This window comes from Bufo bufo, chromosome 2 (genome assembly GCF_905171765.1).
Source record: "Bufo bufo chromosome 2, aBufBuf1.1, whole genome shotgun sequence".
Lineage (NCBI taxonomy): Eukaryota > Metazoa > Chordata > Amphibia > Anura > Bufonidae > Bufo > Bufo bufo.
In genome coordinates this window covers 386656966-386680190 of record NC_053390.1, presented here as the reverse complement: position 1 = coordinate 386680190, position 23225 = coordinate 386656966, and the positions used below count along the sequence as shown (strand labels likewise).

Below are 23225 nucleotides of genomic sequence, written 5' to 3'. Positions count from 1 at the left end.
CAACAACCATCCATCAAGGCCATGTGGCCTGGGAGAGTGCTGGTGCTGGAGTTAGCCAGTGTTAGGACCACAACCACCCTCATTGCCTTAGCCACGACTCCTCTGCAGAAATCAGCTAACATTTTATGGTGTTCTTTCTGAAGAACCACTTTATCTCAGTTGCTTCTTCTTTTTGATGGTCTTACTATCTCCATGCCAATAAATTTGTCTCTACATTTTGATGTCCTAAGTGCCCCTCTGCAGAACTCTCTGATGATTTTCCCCATGTAGTCAATTGTATATTTACAGGTGGCTTTACAGATCACACTATTTAATTTTTTTTTTTTTTATTGTGGAATAATCTTTATTTCCAGACATGTTTAGTTAAACAAGGCTGTAAAAGCAGGGTCTGCATGAGAGCAGGTACTGAAGCAGAGCTGCTACAAATTGAACATTTTCAATGAACCCATCTTTAATCTCATTAAGTGGAAACAGGGGGAAAAAAATACAATTAACACAAATAGGCAAGTGACAATATAAAATAGCAGCTCTGTCCATCTGTTTAGAGTCAAGTTCCTCAGTGGTTTTCAGTTTAGACAGATTCGTTCTTAGAAGCTTTGTCAAAGTTCTCAACCAGTTCTGGAACTTCATCATCCTCCTCTTCCTCCCCAGTAGCAAGTGGTGCTTTCCCGTCCACAGATTGTTTTGGAAAGGCCTCCGCAAGTCTCCGCAGACTGGTGAGGCTATCTGCTCCAAGCTGGTTCAGGATGCTAGGTAACATCTCTGTGAGCTGCTTGGTCTCAGCATGACCTGTAATCATGAAGGTGTTGGCAGCTAAGGAAGCCTGAACTTTAGGATTATTGAAGTGGATAACTGTTCCTTGGTTTGTAAACATGTTTACTTCTTCAATGCCAGAGATGTTATTCACACCAGCTTCTTCAGTGAGAACTGTAGTTTTTTGTCATCAGCAGTAGCTGTTCTGTGGACGACCTTCTTCTTTCTGCGGGCTGTTCCCATTCCACCAATGCGGACTTGTGCTTGAAGCTTTGCTAACTTTTCTTGATTCATGATACTTTCTTTCACACTCACACAGATTACACTCTTTAACCTTCAATTAACGGAAAGCTAAATCCACAATATTTTTGCCATTAGTGTAGGTTAAAAATGCTACCTTGGGAGAAATTAATAAAATTAAACATTCATCCACACTAACAATGTAAAATAGCAGAAGGGGAAAACAAGAACAAGATTTTTATTCTATATGTTAAAATGCCTTACCATGGCAGATAATATACAAGAAAATATGAAAATACTTGGCAGGGTTAAGGGTATGATTAATTGCACTTCAGTCATTTGGGTTAATAGTCTGTTCCATTACTGTCTGTGTCACCTGTCCATATAGGTGCATGCTATACAACCGTAGCATTTAAAGTAGCCATAGCTATGTTGTAACTTATCTCTAAGGCTTTTGCCTAATCTTTATGTGTTTTGAGGATTATCCCCTATCGAGCGTTTTATGTTTAATCCATTTTATCTCCTAATCCATTATACACTCACCTAAAGAATTATTAGGAACACCTGTTCTATTTCTCATTAATGCAATTATCTAGTCAACCAATCACATGGCAGTTGCTTCAATGCATTTAGGGGTGTGGTCCTGGTCAAGACAATCTCCTGAACTCCAAACTGAATGTCAGAATGGGAAAGAAAGGTGATTTAAGCAATTTTGAGCGTGGCATGGTTGTTGGTGCCAGACGGGGCGGTCTGAGTATTTCACAATCTGCTCAGTTACTGGGATTTTCACACACAACCATTTCTAGGGTTTACAAAGAATGGTGTGAAAAGGGAAAAACATCCAGTATGCAGCAGTCCTGTGGGCAAAAATGCTTTGTGGATGCTAGAGGTCAGAGGAGAATGGGCCGACTGATTCAAGCTGATAGAAGAGCAACGTTGACTGAAATAACCACTCGTTACAACCGATGTATGCAGCAAAGCATTTGTGAAGCCACAACACGCACAACCTTGAGGCGGATGGGCTACAACAGCAGAAGACCCCACCGGGTACCACTCATCTCCACTACAAATAGGAAAAAGAGGCTACAATTTGCACGAGCTCACCAAAATTGGACTGTTGAAGACTGAAAAAATGTTGCCTGGTCTGATGAGTCTCGATTTCTGTTGAGACATTCAAATGGTAGAGTCTGAATTTGGCATAGACAGAATGAGAACATGTATCCATCCTCTGATGGCTACTTCCAGCAGGATAATGCACCATGTCACAAAGCTCGAATCATTTCAAATTGGTTTCTTGAACATGACAATAAGTTCACTGTACTAAAATAGCCCCCACAGTCACCAGATCTCAACCCAATAGAGCATCTTTGGGATGTGGTGGAACGAGAGCTTCGTGCCCTGGATGTGCATCCCTCAAATCTCCATCAACTGCAAGATGCTATCCTATCAATATGGGCCAACATTTCTAAAGAATGCTATCAGCACCTTGTTGAATCAATGCCACGTAGAATTAAGGCAGTTCTGAAGGCAAAAGGGGGTCCAACACCGTATTAGTATGGTGTTCCTAATAATTCTTTAGGTGAGTGTATATCCTCATGATTCTTGCTGAAATTATCTGACAGAAATAACCTTATAGCATTATAGGGAAATAACTGATGTGGTTGCCTTATCAGAGTGGTTACTCCATCTTTAACCCCTTAAGGACTCAGCCCTATTTCACCTTAAGGACCTGGCCATTTTTTGCAAATCTGACCAGTGTCACTTTAAGTGCTGATAACTTTAAAACGCTTTGACTTATCCAGGCCATTCTGAGACTGTGTTTTCATCACATATTGTACTTCATGACACTGGTAAAATGAAGTAAAAAAAAATTCATTTTTATTTATTAAAAAATACCAAATGTTCCCAAAATTTGTAAAAAATTGAAAATTTCCAAGTTTCAATTTCTCTACTTCTATAATGCATAGTAATACCTCCAAAAATAGTTATTACTTTACATTCCCCATATGTCTACTTCATGTTTGGATCATTTTGGGAATGATTTTTTATTTTTTGGGGATGTTACAAGGCTTAGAAGTTTAGAAGCAAATCTTGAAATTTTTCTGAAATTTTCAAAAACCCAATTTTTAGGGACCAGTTCAGGTCTGAAGTCAATTTGCGAGGCTTACATAATAGAAACCACCCAAAAATGACCCCATTCTATAAACTACACCCCTCAAGGTATTCAAAACTGATTTTACAAACGTTGTTAACCCTTAGGTGTTCCACAAGAATTAATGGAAGATAGAGATACAATTTCAAAATTTCACTTTTTTGGCAGATTTTCCATTTTAATATTTTTTTTTTCCAGTTACAAAGCAAGGGTTAACAGCCAAACCAAACTCAATATTTATGGCCCTGATTCTGTAGTTTACAGAAACACCCCATATGTGGTTGTAAACCGCTGTACGGGCACACGGCAGGGCGCAGAAGGAGAGGAATGGCATACGGTTTTTGAAAGGCAGGTTTTGCTGGACTGTTTTTTTTTTACACCATGTCCCATTTGAAGCCCCCCTGATGCGCCCTTAGAGTAGAAACTCCAAAAAAGTGACCCCATTTTAGAAACTACGGGATAGGGTGGCAGTATTGTTGGTACTAGTTTAGGGTACATATGATTTTTGGTTGCTCTATATTTCACTTTTTGTGAGGCAAGGTAACAAGAAATAGCTGTTTTGGCACCGTTTTTATTTTTTGTTATTTACAACATTCATCTGACAGGTTAGATTATGTGATATTTTTATAGAACAGGTTGTCACGGACGCTGTGATACCTAATATGTATACTTTTTTTTAATTTATGTAAGTTTTACACAATGATTTCTTTTTTGAAACAAACAAAAACATGTTTTAGTGTTTCCATAGTCTGAGAGACATAATTTTTTCAGTTTTTGGGAGATTACCTTGGGTAGTGTATGATTTTTGTCGGGTGCGTGTGACTTTTTGATCGCTTGCTATTACACTTTTTGTGATGGTTTATTTAGCACAGTTTTTATTTAAAATTTTTTACGGTGTTCATCTGAGGGGTTAGGTCATGTGATATTTTGTATAGAGCTGGTCGATACGGATGCGGCGATACCTAATATGTATACTTTTTATTTATTTATGTAAGTTTTACACAATAATATCATTTTTGAAACAAAAAAAAAATCATGTTTTAGTGTCTCTATATTCTGAGAGCCATATTTTTTTCAGTTTTTGGGCGATTATCTTAGGTCGGGTCTAATTTTTTGCGGAATGAGATGACGGTTCTATTGGCACTATTTTGGGGTGCATATGACTTTTTGATCACTTGCTATTACTCTTTTTGTGATGTAAGGTGACAAAAAATGGTTTATTTAGCACCGTCATGTGATATTTTTATAGAGCCGGTCGATACGGACGTGGTGATACCTAATATGTATACTTTTTTTTATTTATGTAAGTTTTACACAATAACAGCTTTTTTAAAACAAAAAAAAATGATGATTTAGTGTCTCCATATTCTGAGCCATAGTTTTTTTTATTTTTTGGGCGATTGTCTCAAGTAGGGGCTAATTTTTTGCGGGATGAGGTGTTCATCTGAGGGGTTAGGTCATGTGATATCTTTATAGATCCGGACGCGGATATACCTAATATGTCAACCTTTTTTTACCAATTTTTTTTTACTTTATTTGGGTAAAATTATGTTTTTGTTTATTTTTACTTGAAACTTTAAATTTTTTGGGGGGAAAATTTTATTTTTTGCAACTTTTTTTTACTTTATTTTTTGTCCCACTTTGGGACTTAAACTTTTGGGGGTCTAATCCCTTTTACAATGCATTCCAATACTTCTGTATTGGAATGCATTGGCTGTATGAGTAATACAGTATGTATTACTCATACAGCTTCCGGCCTGTGAGATCCAGGGGGCTGGATCTCACGGGCTTGTCACCGGAAGGCAGCGCAGATGCCTAAGGAAGGCATCGCGCTGCCTTCCATGCCATCGGGTCCCCCCTACAGCCGCATGGTGACCCGATGGCACCGCCGCCCGCCGGATAAGGTAAAACCCGATGTTATGACAGGATGCCCGCTGAATGATTTCAGAGGACATCCTGTTCCGATTTACCCCCACCGCGCCGCATAATTTTAAACTTAGGACGTACAGGTACGCCCTGGGTCCTTAAGGACTCGGGAAACATGGCGTACCGGTACGTCCTAAGTCCTTAACCCCTTAAGGACATAGGACGTACCGGTACGCCCTATTTCCCGAGTCCTTAAGGACACAGGACGTACCGGTACGTCCTGACTTAAAATCGGCATTCCGGCGCCGCGGGGGTTAATCGGAACGGGATGCCGGCTGAAATCATTCAGCCGGCATCCCGTAACAATGCAGGGGGGGGTCATTTGACCCCCCCGTATCGACGATCGCAGAAAACCGCAGGTCAATTCAGACCTGCGGTTTTCTGCGTTTCCGGTCCATTCGGGTGTCCTGTGACCCGATGAACCGGAAAAAGACTGCGATCGGTGGCGTAATTATACACCACCTATCGCAGTCCGAGGATTTGGAGAGGCGTTGCTGGCCCTGGTGCTGAACGCCGCTGTCCAGGGTGCTGATTGGAGCAGGGGAGAGAGGCGCGAGATTCAAACTTCCTGCGCTCCTCTCTCCCCTCCTCTTCCTGTCCAGCACCCTGACCGTGCAGCACCGTTCGGCACCCGCTCCTGCGTCTCCCTAATCGCCATCCATCACCCTCCTGCACCCATCGCCACCCAGGTAGGTTAGGGTCAGTGAGGGAGAGGCACCGTTAGGCAGGGAAAGAAGGGAAAAGTTAGAAAAAAAAAAAAAGTTCTTTTATTTCAAAACTTTTTTTGATCCATCAGACCCCAGACCCCCCCACCAGCCCCGCACCCCCCCCCACCCCCACCAGCCCCCCACCCCCCACCAGCCCCCCTTCCCCCACCAGCCCCCCCACCCCCCACCAGCCCCCCCACCCCCCACCAGCCCCCCTTCCCCTCACCACCACTTTTTTTTTTTTTTTCTGCGTGCGCTGACTGGCCGGCACTTTTTAGCGTCCGTCCACTGTTAGCGCATCGCCCACCCCACCACCGCACCACCCCACCGACCGCTGATCAGCGTTGTACCGCTGATCAGCAAATTTGAACTTTTTTTTCCTAACACTTGCCCTTTCTTTTTTTGCCTTTTTTAGTACGTGAACACCCGTTGCCCCCACACACACGCACATATAATAAAGGTTTCCACACACGCACACTTACACGCACACACACCCATGGCCCGCCGGATGTTCTCGGCCGAGGAGGCATACGCCCAGATTGCCTCCGACTCTGAGAGCCCCAGTGAGGATGAGGATGACCCCACGTTCCTTTTGTCATCCGCATCCTCATCATCATCGGATGATGATGAGCCACCGAGGCGGCGGAGACGCCGCCAGGCGGAGCCAGGGGCCCCACATGCTAGGGATCCTGTGGCCCACCCTAGTACGAGCCGCCCTGGGGTTCGTACTGGTTTCCCGGCCCACCAAATAAGTCCACCGGAGCCCCCTGCCGATGAACTTAGTTGGTGTCCCCCAGTGGACTTTGAGCCTGAGATTCCGGATTTTGCTGGCAATCCTGGAATCCAGATTCCCACAGTGGGGTTTACTGAAATTGACTATTTTAGTTTTTTTTTCAGTAACCCACTGGTGAATCTGATGGTGGAGCAGACGAATCTGTACGCCCAACAGTTTGTCGCTCAAAACCCAGGCTCATTTTTGGCTAGACCCGGTGGCTGGACGCCGGTCAGTGCAGCCGAGATGAGGACATTTTGGGGCCTCGTGCTGCATATGGGTCTAGTCCAAAAACCCAGTGTCAGGCAATACTGGAGTGGGGACGTCCTATACCAGACCCCACTGTACAGTATGGTCATGACACGCTCCCGGTTTGAGGCCGTCCGGAAATGTCTGCATTATTCCGATAATGCAGCATGTCCACCCCGAGGTGATCCTGCCTATGACCGGCTGTATAAGATACGGCCGGTCATCGATCACTTTGGGGCCAAATTCATGGAGGCCTACGTACCTGGAAGGGAGGTCGCGGTTGATGAGTCTCTCGTTGCGTTCAAGGGGAGACTCAGTTTCCGCCAATACATTCCCACAAAGCGGGCGAGGTATGGCGTGAAGCTATACAAAATTTGTGAGAGTACCTCAGGGTACACTTACAAATTTCGTGTGTACGAGGGGCGAGATTCCCGTATTCAACCCCCAGAATGTCCCCCCACTCTGGGTGTTACCGGGAAACTCGTGTGGGACCTTATGTACCCACTGCTGGATAACGGTTACCACTTGTACGTGGACAACTTTTATACCAGTATCCCCTTGTTCAGGTCCCTTGCCGCCAGATCCACGTTCGCTTGTGGGACCGTGCGGAAAAATCAACGCGGCCTCCCTGCCTACCCCCTCCAGGTACCTATCCCCAGGGGTGAGACCTGTGCCCTTACCAGTGGAAACCTGTTGCTGGTCAGGTATAAGGACAAGAGGGATGTCCTTATGCTGTCCACAATCCACAGTAACAGCACCACCCCAGTCCCTGTGCGAGGTACCGCGGCAACGGTCCTCAAGCCCGATTGTATCGTCGACTACAATCGGTATATGGGAGGAGTTGATCTCTCTGATCAAGTCCTCAAGCCATATAACGCCATGCGCAAAACCCGGGCATGGTACAAAAAAGTTGCGGTCTACTTGGTACAGGTTGCCATGTACAACTCTTTTGTACTATCCCGAAGCGCTGGCAGCACAGGGACATTCCTCCAATTCTATGAGGCAGTCCTCAAGGCCCTGATCTTTTCGGACCGGGAAAGAGCAGGCCGGAGTACCTCGGGAATTGGAGGCGCCCGGATCGTCCCTGGCCAACACTTTCCAGGTGTGGTCCCCCATACTGGAAAGAAGGGACGAACCCAAAAAAAGTGCAGAGTGTGTCACAAGAGGGGGATACGGAAGGACACCACCACTCAGTGTGACACGTGCCCCGATCATCCGGGCCTCTGCATTATCGATTGCTTCAGGGAGTATCACACTTCCATGGAGTACTAAATTTTTATAATCCCCAACAGTCCACTAGAGAACATAAAAAACTATGGCTCTCAGACTTTGGAGACACGGAAACATTTTTTTTTCCCCAAAAAAATATTAGTTTTAGTGCAGGCATCCTCAAACTGCGGCCCTCCAGATGTTGTAAAACTATAACTCCCAGCATGCCCAGACAACCTACAGCCATCAGCAGGGCATGGTGGGAATTGTAGTTTTACAACATCTGGAGGGCCGCAGTTTTTAGGATGCCTGCTTAGTGTCTCCAAAGTCTGAGAGCCATACATATTGGGCATCGTCGCATGCGTAAAAGTCGTCGCTATAAAAATAACTTTTGCCCAAACGCCTCGGATGAACGGTGTTAAAAATATAAAATAAAAACGGTGCCAAAACACCCATTTTTGGGCAAAATTTCCATTTGAATCCTTTTTGCCGGTAATAAAGCTAGGGTTAACAGCCAAACAAAACTCAATATTTATGGCCCTGATTCTGTAGTTTGCAGAAACACCCCATATGTGGTCGTAAATGGCTATATAGCCGCACGGCAGGGCATAGAACGAAGGGAACTCCATATGGTTTCTGGAAGGCAGATTTTGATGGACAGTTTTTTTTTTGACACCATGTCCCATTAGAAGCCCCCCCTGATGTAGCCTAGACTAGAAACTCCAAAAAAGTGACCCCATCTAAGAAACTACACCCCTCAAGGTATTCAAAAGTTACTTTACAAACTACGTTAACCCTTTAGGTGTTCCACAAAACTAAATAGCGAATGTAGAAACAATTTTAGAATTTAATTTTTTTGTTACATTGCCTCAAAAAGAGTAATATAGAGCAACCAAAAATCTAATTTACCCCTAAAATAGTCCCAAAACAACAACCACCTTATCCCATAGTTTCCTAGATGGGGTCACTTTTATGGAGTTTCTACTCTAGGGGTGCATCAGGGGGCTTGAAAGGGTACATGGTGTCAATAAACCAGTCCAGCAAAATCTGCCTTCCAAAAACCATATGACATTCCCCTTCTTCTATGTCCTGCCGTTTAGCCAAACAGTAGTTTACGACCACATATGGGGTGTTTTTGCAAACTACAGAATCAGGGCAACCCATTTTGAGTGTTGTTTGGCAGTTAACCCTTGTTTTACTCCTGGAAAAAATGTATTATATTGGAAACTTTTCCAAAAAATAGAAATTTCAAAATTGTTTCTCCATCTGCCATTAACTCTTGTGGAACACCTAAAGGGTTAACAAAGTTTGTAAACCCAGTTTTGAATACCTTGAGGGGTGTACTTTCTTAGATGGAGTCACTTTTTTGAAATTTCTATTCTAGGGGTGCAACAGGGGGCTTCAAATGGGACATGGTATAAACAAAACCAGTCCTGCCAAATCTGCCTTCCAAAACCCATATGGCGTTCCCCTCCTTCTATGTGCTACCGTTCGGCCAAACAGTAGTTTACGACCACATATGGGGTGTTTTTGCAAACTACAGAATCAGGGCAACCCATTTTGAGTGTTGTTTGGCAGTTAACCCTTGTTTTACTCCTGGAAAAAATTGATTATATTGGAAACTTTTCCAAAAAATAGAAATTTCAAAATTGTTTCTCCATCTGCCATTAACTCTTGTGGAACACCTAAAGGGTTAACAAAGTTTGTAAACCCAGTTTTGAATACCTTGAGGGGTGTACTTTCTTAGATGGAGTCACTTTTTTGAAATTTCTATTCTAGGGGTGCAACAGGGGGCTTCAAATGGGACATGGTATAAACAAAACCAGTCCTGCCAAATCTGCCTTCCAAAACCCATATGGCGTTCCCCTCCTTCTATGTGCTACCGTTCGGCCAAACAGTAGTTTACGACCACATATGGGGTGTTTTTGCAAACTACAGAATCAGGGCAACCCATTTTGAGTGTTGTTTGGCAGTTAACCCTTGTTTTACTCCTGGAAAAAATTGATTATATTGGAAACTTTTCCAAAAAATAGAAATTTCAAAATTGTTTCTCCATCTGCCATTAACTCTTGTGGAACACCTAAAGGGTTAACAAAGTTTGTAAACCCAGTTTTGAATACCTTGAGGGGTGTACTTTCTTAGATGGAGTCACTTTTTTGAAATTTCTATTCTAGGGGTGCAACAGGGGGCTTCAAATGGGACATGGTATAAACAAAACCAGTCCTGCCAAATCTGCCTTCCAAAACCCATATGGCGTTCCCCTCCTTCTATGTGCTACCGTTCGGCCAAACAGTAGTTTACGACCACATATGGGGTGTTTTTGCAAACTACAGATTCAGGGCAACCCATTTTGAGTGTTGTTTGGCAGTTAACCCTTGTTTTACTCCTGGAAAAAATGTATTATATTGGAAACTTTTCCAAAAAATAGAAATTTCAAAATTGTTTCTCCATCTGCCATTAACTCTTGTGGAACACCTAAAGGGTTAACAAAGTTTGTAAACCCAGTTTTGAATACCTTGAGGGGTGTACTTTCTTAGATGGAGTCACTTTTTTGAAATTTCTATTCTAGGGGTGCAACAGGGGGCTTCAAATGGGACATGGTATAAACAAAACCAGTCCTGCCAAATCTGCCTTCCAAAACCCATATGGTGTTCCCCTCCTTCTATGTGCTACCGTTCGGCCAAACAGTAGTTTACGACCACATATGGGGTGTTTTTGCAAACTACAGAATCAGGGCAACCCATTTTGAGTGTTGTTTGGCAGTTAACCCTTGTTTTACTCCTGGAAAAAATTGATTATATTGGAAAATTTTCCAAAAAATAGAAATTTCAAAATTGTTTCTCCATCTGCCATTAACTCTTGTGGAAGACCTAAAGGGTTAATAAAGTTTGAAAAAACAGTTTTGAATACCTTGAGGGGTGTAGTTTCTAGAATGGGGTCATTTTTGGGAGGTTTCTATTATCTAAGCCTCACAAAGTGACTTCAAACCTGAACTGGTCCATAAAAAGTGGGATTTTGAAGATTTCTGAAAATTTCAAAATTTGCTTCTAAACTTCTAAGCCTTGTAACATCCCCAAAAAATAAAATATCATTCCCAAAACAATTCAAACATGAAGTAGACATATGGGGAATGTAAAATCATCATAATTTTTGGGGGTATTACTATGTATTACAGAAGTAGAGAAACTGAAAGTTTGAAATTTGCTAATTTTTCAAAATTTTTGGTAAAAATTGTATTTTTTTATGCAAAAAAATTAAATTTTTTGACCCAATTTTAGCAGTGACATGAAGTACAATATGTGACGAAAAAACAATCTCAGAACGGCCTGGGTAAGTCAAAGCGTTTTAAAGTTATGAGCACTTAAAGTGACACTGGTCAGATTTCCAAAAAATGGCCTGGTCCTTAAGGTGAAAATGAGCCCGGTCCTTAAGGGGTTAAGGGGTTAAGCCTAAAGAATTTTTATGCCTTCCACAGGGACCGATGACATGTTCCCCAATTCTGTTTGTGTGGTACCACCATTTCAAAGGATTACAATAAGACCAAAATTTCTAAGGGCCCTTTCACACTTGCGTTCTTTTCTTCCGGCATAGAGTTCCGTCGTCGGGGCTCTATGCCGGAAGAATCCTGATCAGTTTTATCCTAATGCATTCTGAATGGAGAGAAATCCGTTCAGGATGCATCAGGATGTCTTCAGTTCCGGACCGGAACGTTTTTTGGCCGGAGAAAATACCACAGCATGCTGCGCTTTTTGCTCCGGCCAAAAATCCTGAACACTTGCCGCAAGGCCGGATCCGGAATTAGTGCCCATTGAAAGGCATTAATCCGGATCCGGCCTTAAGCTAAACGCTGTTTCGGCGCATTGCCAGATCCGACGTTTAGCTTTTTCTGTATGGTTACCATGGCTGCCAGGACGCTAAAGTCCTGGCAGCCATGGTAAAGTGTAGTGGAGAGCGGGGGAGCAGTATACTTACCGTCCGTGCGGCTCCCCGGGCGCTCCAGAATGACGCCAGGGCGCCCCACGTGCATGGATGGGCGCTCTGACGTCATTCTGGAGCGCCCCGGGAGCCGCACGGACTGTAAGTATACCGCTCCCCCGCTCCCCACTACTACTATGGCAACCAGGACTTTAATAGCATCCTGGGTGCCATAGTAACACTGAACGCATTTTGAAGACGGATCCGTCTTCAAATGCTTTCAGTTCACTTGCGTTTTTCCGGATCCGGCGTGTTTTTCCGGCAAATGGAGTACACGCCGGATCCGGACAACGCAAGTGTGAAAGAGCCCTAAGACTGTTTTTTATTACCTACAGTTCTACATTCTGCTATATTAAATTTCTTCATATCATTTAACATACAAAAACTGTGTTAACACTATGTGAAGAAGGCCTTACCATAAAGACATAATAATAAAATATCTCTTTATAACTCAGACTATGTTGTAACACATATAGTGATGCACATTTTGTTACTCATGTTGTTGGCAAATAGCTGAGCTCATTGGTAAGTCATGAGGTTCATGTGATACTCTTAAGACTAGAGAACAATTATCATAATCACCTTTTTCTTTGTCTCAACATGATTAGCATTAAAGATGAAAATTTACCCATCACATTTATTGCGACGCTACCATCATTTTTTTCATATTACAACATATACAGTTGCAAGAAAAAGTATGTGAACCCTTTTGAATGATATGGATTTCTGCACAAATTGGTCATAAAATGTGATCTGATCTTCATCTAAGTCACAACAATAGACAATCACAGTCTGCTAAAACTAATAACACACAAATAATTAAATGTTACCATGTTTTTATTGAACACACCATGTAAACATTCGCAGTGCAGGTGGAAAAAGTATGTAAACCCTTGGATTTATTAACTGGTTGAACCTCCTTTGGCAGCAATAACTTCAACCAAACGTTTCCTGTAGTTGCAGAACAGACGTGCACAACGGTCAGGAGTAATTCTTGACCATTCCTCTTTACAGAACTGTTTCAGTTCAGCAATATTCTTGGGATGTCTGGTGTGAATCGCTTTCTTGAGGTCATGCCACAGAATCTCAATTGGGTTGAGGTCAGGACTCTGATGGGGCTACTCCAGAAGGCGTATTTTCTTCTGTTTAAGCCATTCTGTTGTTGATTTACTTCTATGCTTTGGGTCGTTGTCCTGTTGCAACACCCATCTTCTGTTGAACTTCAGATGGTGGACAGATGTCCTTAAGTTCTCCTGCAAAAAGTCTTGATAAACTTGGAAATTCATTTTTCCTTTAATGATAGCTATCCGTCCAGGCCCTGACGCAGCAAAGCAGCCCCAAACCATGATGCCCCCACCACCATACTTCACAGTTAGGATGAGGTTTTGATGTTGGTGTGCTGTGCCTATTTTTCTCCACACATAGTGTTGTGTGTTTCTTCCAAACAACTCAACTTTGATTTCATCTGTCCACAGAATATTTTGCCAGTACTGCTGTGGAACATCGAGGTGCTCTTCTGCAAACTGTAAACGTGCAGCAATGTTTTTTTTGGACAGCAGTGGCTTCCTCTGTGGTATCCTCCCATGAAATCTATTCTTGTTTAGTGTTTTACGTATCGTAGATTCGCTAACAGGGATGTTAGCATATGCCAGAGACTTTTGTAAGTCTTTAGCTGACACTCTAGGATTCTTCTTTACCTCATTGAGCAGTCTGCGCTGTGCTCTTGCAGTCATCTTTACAGGATGGCCACTCCTAGAGAGAGTAGCAGCAGTGCTGAACTTTCTACATTTATAGACAATTTGTCTTACCGTGGACTGATGAACAGCAAGGCTTTCGGAGATATTTTTATAACCCTTTCCAGCTTTATGCAAGTCAACAATTCTTAATCGTAGGTCTTCTGAGAGCTATTTTGTGCGAGGTATCATTCACATCAGGCAATGCTTCTTGTTAAAAGCAAACCCAGAACTGGTGTGTGTTTTTTATAGGGCTGGGAAGCTGTAAATAACACCTCCAATCTCATCTCATTGATTGGACTCCAGTTGGCTGACACCTCACTCCAATTAGCTCTTGGAGATGTCATTAGTCTAGGGGTTCACATACTTTTTCCACCTTCACTGTGAATGTTTACATGGTGTGTTCAATAAAAACATCGTAACATTTAATTATTTGTGTGTTATTAGTTTAAGCAGACTGTGATTGTCTATTGTTGTGACTTAGATGAAGATCAGATCACATTTTATGACCAATTTGTGCAGAAATCCATATCAATCCAAAAGGTTCACATACTTTTTCTTGCAACTGTATGTGAATTTTCTATGTGTGTGTGTATATATATATATATATATATATATATATATATATTTATATATATATACACAGTACAGACCAAAAGTTTGGACACACCTTCTCATTCAAAGAGTTTTCTTTATTTTCATGACTATGAAAATTGTAGATTCACACTGAAGGCATCAAAACTATGAATTAACACATGTGGAATTTTATACATAACAAACAAGTGTGAAACAACTGAAAATATGTCATATTCTAGGTTCTTCAAAGTAGCCACCTTTTGCTTTGATTACTGCTTATCACACTCTTGGCATTCTCTTGATGAGCTTCAAGAGGTAGTCCCCTGAAATGGTTTTCACTTCATAGGTGTGCCCTGTCAGGTTTAAGAAGTGGGATTTCTTGCCTTATAAATAGTGTTGGGACCATCAGTTGCGTTGAGGAGAAGTCAGGTGGATACGCAGCTGATAGTCCTACTGAATAGACTGTTAGAATTTGTATTATGACAAGAAAAAAGCAGCTAAGTAAAGAAAAACGAGTGGCCATCATTACTTTAAGAAATGAAGGTCAGTCAGTCAGCCGAAAAACTGGGAAAACTTTGAAAGTGAGGGCTATTTGACCATGAAGGAGAGTGATGGGGTGCTGCGCCAGATGACCTGGCCTCCACAGTCACCGGACCTGAACCCAATCGAGATGGTTTGGGGTGAGCTGGACCGCAGAGTGAGGGCAAAATGGCCAACAAGTGCTAAGCATCTCTGGGAACTCCTTCAAGACTGCTGGAAGACCATTTCAGGGGACTACCTCTTGAAGCTCATCAAGAGAATGCCAAGAGTGTGCAAAGCAGTAATCAAAGCAAAAGGTGGCTACTTTGAAGAACCTAGAATATGACATATTTTCAGTTGTTCCACACTTGTTTGTTATGTATATCATTCCACATGTGTTAATTCATAGTTTTGATGCCTTCATAGTCATGAAAATAAAGAAAACTCTTTGAATGAGAAGGTGTGTCCAAACATTTGGTCTGTACTGTATATATATATATATATATATATATATATTTATATGTTCAAAAGATAAGGCAGCACTCCAAAGGTAAAGTGAAAAAACGATGGACCCTTTATTGACCCCTCTGCAATGTTTCAACCGCTCAATGCAGTCTTTATCAAGCTTGAACATATCTTTTGAACATACAGTACAGACCAAAAGTTTGGACACACCTTCTCATTTAAAGAGTTTTCTTTATTTTCATGACTATGAAGGCATCAAAACTATGAATTAACGCATGTTGAATTATATACATAACAAACAAATGTGAAACAACTTAAAATATGTAATATTCTAGGTTCTTCAAAGTAGCCACCTTTTGCTTTGATTACTGCTTTGCATACTCTTGGCATTCTCTTGATGAGCTTCAAGAGGTAGTCCCCTGAAATGGTCTTCCAACAGTCTTGAAGGAGTTCCCAGAGATGCTTTGCACTTGTTGGCCCTTTTGCCTTCACTCTGCGGTCCAGCTCACCCCAAACCATCTCGATTGGGTTCAGGTCCGGTGACTGTGGAGGCCAGGTCATCTGGCGCAGCACCCCATCACTCTCCTTCATGGTCAAATAGCCCTTACTTTCAAAGTTTTCCCAATTTTTCGGCTGACTGACTGACCTTCATTTCTTAAAGTAATGATGGCCACTCGTTTTTCTTTACTTAGCTGCTTTTTTTTTTTGCCATAATACAAATTCTAACAGTCTATTCAGTAGGACTATCAGCTGTGTATCCACCTGACTTCTCCTCAACGCAACTGATGGTCCCAACCCCATTTATTAGGCAAGCAATCCCACTTATTAAACCTGACAGGGCACACCTGTGAAGTGAAAACCATTTCAGGGGACTACCTCTTGAAGCTCATCAAGAGAATGCCAAGAGTGAGCAAAGCAGTAATCAAAGCAAAAGGTGACTACTTTGAAGAACCTAGAATATGACATATTTTCAGTTGTTTAACACTTGTTTGTTATGTATATAATTCCACATGTGTTAATTCATAGTTTTGATGCCTTCAGTGTAAATCTATAATTTTCATAGTCATGAAAATAAAGAAAACTCTTTGAATGAGAAGGTGTGTCCAAACTTTTGGTCTGTACTGTATATCTATCTATTAGCCATTGAGCCTGCGGCTGGGAGGATTTTGCACCCGTGCTACTGGACTAGTGCTGCTGTGTAATTCTTTGTTCGCTATATATATATATATATATATATATAATATTTATTTGAAGTCTTTCAATGTAGAAGATACGTTAAAGGTACTACTAGTAATAGCTCCTAGGCATGACTGTCTACTAGGCAGCATGTGGGGAAGGTGATTATAATATAAAATAAATATTAGAGCAATATAAATCCAGATCATTGTATGTACAGTACAAATAGTGCAGACAATGCACCTTTAAAGCATTCATTCATATAATAGTGGAGCCTTTTATGTGCTGCTCAGGAGTGCACCAACAAAAACTGGTATCTATGTTTCTAGGCAGAGTTGGGGATAACGGATATTATAAGTGATGAGAGGGAGATAGGCAGCATAGGGCACCTTAACAAGAAATATATGCGGGCCCCTTCTTATGTAACAGATTGCAACAGAGTCTTTTTAATTGTAATGCACCAGTAATCATGAAGCATGGCGATTGATAGTGATGAGCGGCAGGGGTCATATTCGAATTTGCGATAGTTCGCAAATATTTTGTAGAATATTCGTTGAATATTTGCAAATTCGAAAATTCACGATTTTTTTTTTTACTCGAAAAATCGGAAAGGTAATGATTGTGTAATATGTGAATTTTCGGAATTTGAATTTTCGGATTCTAATTTTTTATTGAGAATTTTTCAACTTACAACTATTAGACAAAGAAGATTATAGCACTATATTAGCTAAATTGCTCTATATTCGATTTTTTTTGAATATTCTCTATATTGCTATAACTTAGTTTTTTCGAATATTCGTAATATTCTAAAACAAGAATATATAGCAATATAGCGAATATTCAAAAAAAACGAATATAGAGCAAAATTCGCAAACACTACTACTCCTAAAGTCAAGTATATTGCAGCCTTCTTATTGGCCCACAAGCTAGAAGCAGTGAGGGATCATGTGTACTGATAAAAAATAAAAAAAATTATTTAAAAAAATCGAGAAAAAAAAAATCGGAAAATAAATTTGAATATTCGAAATTACGAATATATATAACTGTATTCGAAATATTCAAGAATTTTCGAATTACCTATATTCACGATAAAAATTCGAAATTCGAATATTCGTGATCAACACTAGCGATTGATAGCATCAATTTACTATACGCAGAGGGTGGGAAGCATTGTTATGTTCCTTTTATGGTAGTGATGGGTCCCTTCACCCACAGGGCCTCACTTATACAGGGTTTACATTCATTAATGCTACTGAAAGTAACATACCTACTGAAAGATCCCTATTTTCATTTTCAAGTGCCAGTGTGACTTGATTTCTCTAAGTGTATTGAGCCCCTGAATAGCCAGTACAGATGGGAGGGGTGGTGGCCCTAATGAGGTGTTGTGTCACGGTGTACTCCCTAAGGCTGTTGCTCCCTGGGGATCAGTGCAGTGGGAAGGTGGTTTGAAGAATCACCTATAACAGTCTCTCTATAACAGTAAATCTATAACAGTCTCTCTTTACTTAGTGCAAAATATAACTTGTGGTACATCCAGCAGTATATAATACAAAGTGCAGTTTCTGAGAGCACATGAGAAGGTATGGTGGCTTGTTGGATGGCAATCCAATGGCGCCTACAGGCTGTTGTGGATATAGGTGTTCACTGTGTGATACAGACTTGAAGTTAGTATGGTTGTTCTAGGTGATGGGTGTCTGACCAGTTTTACCCCACAGTCTGTAAAGCTAAATCTCGGCGATCACTATGCTGAATTTATCCACTGTAGCTTTTGGGAAAGCTAGATCTTGCTGATCTTCCTGGAGTAAGGGTCTCACAGGAGTTCTGGCATGTGCTTCCTTCCTCCACTCTGCTTGGACTTGAACCCCCCCTCCTAGCAGATATTAGGACTAGCCCACTCCTACTAAGAGAGGAGGAAAAGTTCCTGTTCCTGACAACCAATGCCTACCATACCTTTTCTGCTTCAACACATGGCTTAAACATAACATAATACATAATATAACAATACATAATATAATATAAAATATTTGCAGATACCCCCAGTACTGTGGTGCTGGGTAAGTAACCTTACTGGATGCAGTTGATTGTATCATCATCAATGATCAATGGTTTGCACTTATTGCATTGTAGGTGCTTGGATATCTCTCGGAACATATCATTTTGGACTCTTTCACCATGAACTGCTAAGAGTTAAAATTGTTAATGGTTTAAAGGGGTTGTCCGGGATTGGGGACATTGTTGTAAGGGTACAACAAGCACATAAATATTACATACATTCCTGTCCTACCTTTGCCAGAGTTTTCTGATGCCCTGTATTTATTTCATAAATGCTCCGCCGGAAGTTCAGATTTTCAAAGATTCAGTGACGTACCGGACTCCTTACTGGTGTGCTAAGCCTCTTCTTCCGCTTAGCAAGGAGCCCTGTGACGTCACCAGCACACAGGAGCGTTCTGGAGCTAGCAAGGAGGCTGTCAGTAGGAGAGAAATGTCAGAGCTAAACCACGCCCCTCCGTGACATCACCGGGCACAGAGGGCGTTAGACTGGGAAGAAGGAGGCAGTATTTGGAGGAGGGAACTCATCTTACTAAGGAACGCCCCCCCCCCTCTGCCGATGATGTTACCGGCCATAGACGAGCGTTATTACGAGTAGAAGGAGGTTCTATTGGAGGCAGCAAACTATTAGCATAGTGCACGCCTCCCATGGTCATTTGCAATGAATAGGATGTGCTACAGTATGGGTGCTAACCACACCTCCCATGATCGCTCCCTGCCACTATTGTATTTTATGCAATGCTAGCAGAGAGCAGATACATGAAATCAGGAAGGGATTCAGCTTGTAGGCTTGGAAAAAGGTGGTTTTAGGGGAGGAATACTGATGAGGAGTATGAGTGGAAGGAGGCGGAATACTGATTAGGGGGAGTGGTAAGGCTTGTGAGGTCCAGCTGCAGAGTCATGCAGCCTTGTGGGACCCATAAGGTAGTGTGGCCGGAAATGACATAGCGCAGGAGCTGCTATGTAATCAATACTGACAGCAGTATTAGGGACTCATAGGAGCAAAGGGGATGAAAAAAAATACACAGAGAATCAGGATGACTTTACTGTGTAATGTCAAGGTGATTATTAATCTTTTTAAAAATTACTTTGATCACGGACAACCCCTTTAAAATCTACCAAGTATCTGAATGCTGCCATAACAATAATTATCTACAATCCTTTAAAAGGCCATAGCTGAAGTCTGCACATCGGCTTGGAGGAATTTTAGCTCATTTCTCAATTTAGTTCATTCCTCAGCTTCAATTCTGTTAGGTTGATGGGTTTCTTCTTATAAACTGCTCGATTCCGGTCCTTCCATAACTGAACATTTCTGGTAATGTTATTGATTAGTCCTGCACATTGGCTTGGAGGCATTTTAGCCCACTATTCCATACAAAACAGTTTTAACAGGTTGGTGGGTTTCCTCCCATGAATTGCTTGGTCCTTCGATAACATTTCTATTGGAGTAAGGTCAGGACTTTGACTTGGCCATGCCAAAAGTTTCTTCTTTTTAACTATTCTTTGGTACAACGACTGGTGTGCTTAGGGTCATTGTCTTGCTTCATGGCCTATGTTGTCATGAGAATAAGCTCATGAACAGATGTCCTGACATTTTCCTTTAGGATTTGTTGGTATAATTCAGAGATCACTGTTCCATCAATGATGGCAAGCCACCTATGCCAGATGCAGCAAAACAGGACCAAAATATGAAACTGTCACCACTATAATTCACAAATTGGTTAAAGATTTTATATTATAGTATTTTCCTTTCCCCAAACATAATACTTCTCATTTAAACCATCTATCTTGATCTCATCTGTACTCAAAACATTGTTCCAATAGCCTTCTGGCTTGACCAGGTTATCTTTAACAAACCGCAGACAGCAAAAATGTTCTTTTTGGAGAGTAGCAGCTTTCTCCTTGCAGTCCACCCGTGCACATGTCATTTATTTGCTTAGGGTTACCTTTCATTCCTTTATGACCTTACAGACTATTACATGCCTTGTTCTTGGCATGATTTTTGTTGGTCAACCACTCCTGGACAGGGTAATAATGGTCTTGAAATTCCTCCATTTGTACACAATCTATATGACTCTGGATTGGTGAAGTACAAACAATATAGAGATGGTTTTGTAATCTTTTCTAGACTGATGAGCATCAACAACTCTTCTTCTAAGGTCCTCAGAAATCTCTTTTGTTTGAGCCATAATACACATGCACAAACATGTTGTGAGGATCAGACTTTGATAAATCCCCAAATAAAATAATACAATAGGTCACCCACTTATGCCTGATTGCATGGGTGTGACTATAGCCATAGAAGCTATAGCGCTTGGTATAGGGCCCAGAGGTTGCCCAATCACATGCAAGCACATTGTACCTTTTTGTGGTAAATAACAATATGGTTGCTTTATTTTTATTTTTACTATGCATTACCTTTATCTATTATTGCTACTTATGCTGCTGTCTTAATTATTATTTTTTTGCACTAGGTGGTGGAGCCCAATCTTATTTTGCTATGAGGCCCTATGACTTATAGTTACACCCCTGCCTGATTGTCATCCCATTCATTGGAAACACCTTTAAATTATCTGCTAATCATAATAGGTCACATACTTTTGCCACTCACAGCTATGTGATACTGGATCATTTTCCCCAAGAAATACAGGGAGTGCAGAATTATTAGGCAAATGAGTATTTTGAACACATCATCCTCTTTATGCATGTTGTCTTACTCCAAGCTGTATAGGCTCGAAAGCCTACTACCAATTAAGCATATTAGGTGATGTGCATCTCTGTAATGAGAAGGGGTGTGGTCTAATGACATCAACACCCTATATTAGGTGTGCATAATTATTAGGCAACTTCCTTTGGCAAAATGGGTCAAAAGAAGGACTTGACAGGCTCAGAAAAGTCAAAAATAGTGAGATATCTTGCAGAGGGATGCAGCACTCTTAAAATTGCAAAGCTTCTGAAGCGTGATCATCGAACAATCAAGCGTTTCATTCAAAATAGTCAACAGGGTCGCAAGAAGCGTGTGGAAAAACCAAGGCGCAAAATAACTACCCATGAACTGAGAAAAGTCAAGCGTGCAGCTGCCAAGATGCCACTTGCCACCAGTTTGGCCATATTTCAGAGCTGCAACATCACTGGAGTGCCCAAAAGCACAAGGTGTGCAATACTCAGAGACATGGCCAAGGTAAGAAAGGCTGAAAGACGACCACCACTGAACAAGACACACAAGCTGAAACGTCAAGACTGGGCCAAGAAATATCTCAAGACTGATTTTTCTAAGGTTTTATGGACTGATGAAATGAGAGTGAGTCTTGATGGGCCAGATGGATGGGCCCGTGGCTGGATTGGTAAAGGGCAGAGAGCTCCAGTCCGACTCAGACGCCAGCAAGGTGGAGGTGGAGTACTGGTTTGGGCTGGTATCATCAAAGATGAGCTTGTGGGGCCTTTTCGGGTTGAGGATGGAGTCAAGCTCAACTCCCAGTCCTACTGCCAGTTTCTGGAAGACACCTTCTTCAAGCAGTGGTACAGGAAGAAGTCTGCATCCTTCAAGAAAAACATGATTTTCATGCAGGACAATGCTCCATCACACGCGTCCAAGTACTCCACAGCGTGGCTGGCAAGAAAGGGTATAAAGAAGAAAATCTAATGACATGGCCTCCTTGTTCACCTGATCTGAACCCCATTAAGAACCTGTGGTCCATCATCAAATGTGAGATTTACAAGGAGGGAAAACAGTACACCTCTCTGAACAGTGTCTGGGAGGCTGTGGTTGCTGCTGCACGCAATGTTGCTGGTGAACAGATCAAAACACTGAATCCATGGATGGCAGGCTTTTGAGTGTCCTTGCAAAGAAAGGTGGCTATATTGGTCACTGATTTGTTTTTGTTTTGTTTTTGAATGTCAGAAATGTATATTTGTGAATGTTGAGATGTTATATTGGTTTCACTGGTAAAAATAAATAATTGAAATGGGTATATATTTGTTTTTTGTTAAGTTGCCTAATAATTATGCACAGTAATAGTCACCTGCACACACAGATATCCCCCTAAATTAGCTAAAACTAAAAACAAACTAAAAACTACTTCCAAAAATATTCAGCTTTGATATTAATGAGTTTTTTGGGTTCATTGAGAACATGGTTGTTGTTCAATAATAAAATTAATCCTCAAAAATACAACTTGCCTAATAATTCTGCACTCCCTGTAAATGATCAAGACTAATATTTTTGACTTATTTGTTTGATTCAGTTATCTTTATTTACTTTTAGGATTTGTCTGAAAATAGGATGTAGTTTTAGGTCAAATTTATGCAGACATATAGAAAATTCTGAAGGGTTCACAAACTTTCAAGCACCGATTCATATGAGAATGGGAAAAGCCAAAGAAATGCATTAACACTGATGTGGCTTCATGGCTTTCATATAATTCATGCAATGAATTAAATGGCTGGGAAGTGGATGACAAAACATTAGAGTATGTTAATGAATCTCGGTTAGCACTAAAGCTTTGGAATGGAAGGTTTGGCCGAATATACACACATCTGTGGCAGGCAGAATGTGGTGAAACAAAATCATCGCTAACAGCACATATTTTCTGCCAGAATTAAACAGCTGTTTAATATATTACATTGTACTAATTTTATATGTTATTCAGTTATAAGGTACATAATAACCTCTTTTATACACTTTTATGGCATAATGATAGGACATACCTTAAAAAATGTCTGAT

General features: G+C 41.3%; 1 pseudogene; it reads right to left on the bottom strand.

The window, feature by feature from the left end:
* Positions 1-381: 381 nt before the first annotated feature.
* LOC120991544 lies at positions 382-1060 on the bottom strand (annotated as a pseudogene).
* Positions 1061-23225: the final 22165 nt, after the last annotated feature.